At 36.4% G+C, this 761-nt stretch overlaps 1 protein-coding gene across 5 annotated transcripts in view; it reads left to right on the top strand.

Annotated features, from left to right (window-relative positions):
- The window catches only part of LOC147617845 (DNA-directed RNA polymerase IV subunit 1-like), a 158,296-nt gene extending 158,281 nt beyond the window's left edge, over window positions 1-15 (top strand). For all 5 annotated transcript variants that reach the window (XM_086776104.1, XM_086776108.1, XM_086776105.1 and 2 more), the window contains one exon: window positions 1-15. This exon is cut by the window's left edge and continues 312 nt beyond it. The gene's annotated coding sequence lies outside the window, so the exon portion shown is untranslated.
- Window positions 16-761: the final 746 nt, after the last annotated feature.

The following is a 761-nucleotide window of genomic DNA, read 5'->3' on the forward strand; positions in this document are numbered from 1 at the left end:
AGCATTCTTTTGTCTTTATTGTTTTATCATGCACACTATGAATGAGATTGATCAAGAATGCAAGACCGAGTAGTCTAGGCTTGGTAATCTAGACGGTAGCCTGAAGCTTACATCGCGATTGGGAACCAAAGTCCTTATCTCGTACCAAGTGTAGAAATATGAGAAGGAAGTGAGAACTTGAGAATAAAGTATAATACTTGGTTTAACATCGAGAGAAGTGGTTAAGAAGCTCACAACTGTAGCAAAGCATCAACACAATGTACACATACTTGTCGGCAAGCGATGAGCATCATATGCACATGATGATGAGGCTAAATCTCATGAGAAAGAGGGCTGTTTTTGGGGCTGATTTGGTACTTCTGTAAACACATCATAACCCCTTCAACAATGTGCTTAAACATGTACAAACATATAACTATATGATTGAGTAAATGCTTATGACCGTTGACAAGCAAATAAGCTTGATTTTAAGCATCAAACATGCACTTGGAAATTCCAGTTTTGTGCTGAAAACAGAGCACTTTTGGGGTGGTGGTAAACTCATGAAAATCACTAAAAATATGAGCTTTGACAGTTAGTGCTTTGCTTAGTCAATAATATTGGACTAAACACCTATATATCAAACTCACCATATACAAGGCTGAAAATTGGCGCAATAATTTGTTGAAAACACTTGAAAGAGAGCAACAACATCAACTAAACACTCACATTTTCTCTTGTATTGAAGGAAGCAACATTCAAAACATACTTGATTCAATATT

This window comes from Cibotium barometz, chromosome 36 (assembly GCF_041138505.1).
Source record: "Cibotium barometz isolate CiBa-2024 chromosome 36, ASM4113850v1, whole genome shotgun sequence".
In the NCBI taxonomy this organism is placed as follows: Eukaryota; Viridiplantae; Streptophyta; class Polypodiopsida; order Cyatheales; family Cibotiaceae; genus Cibotium; species Cibotium barometz.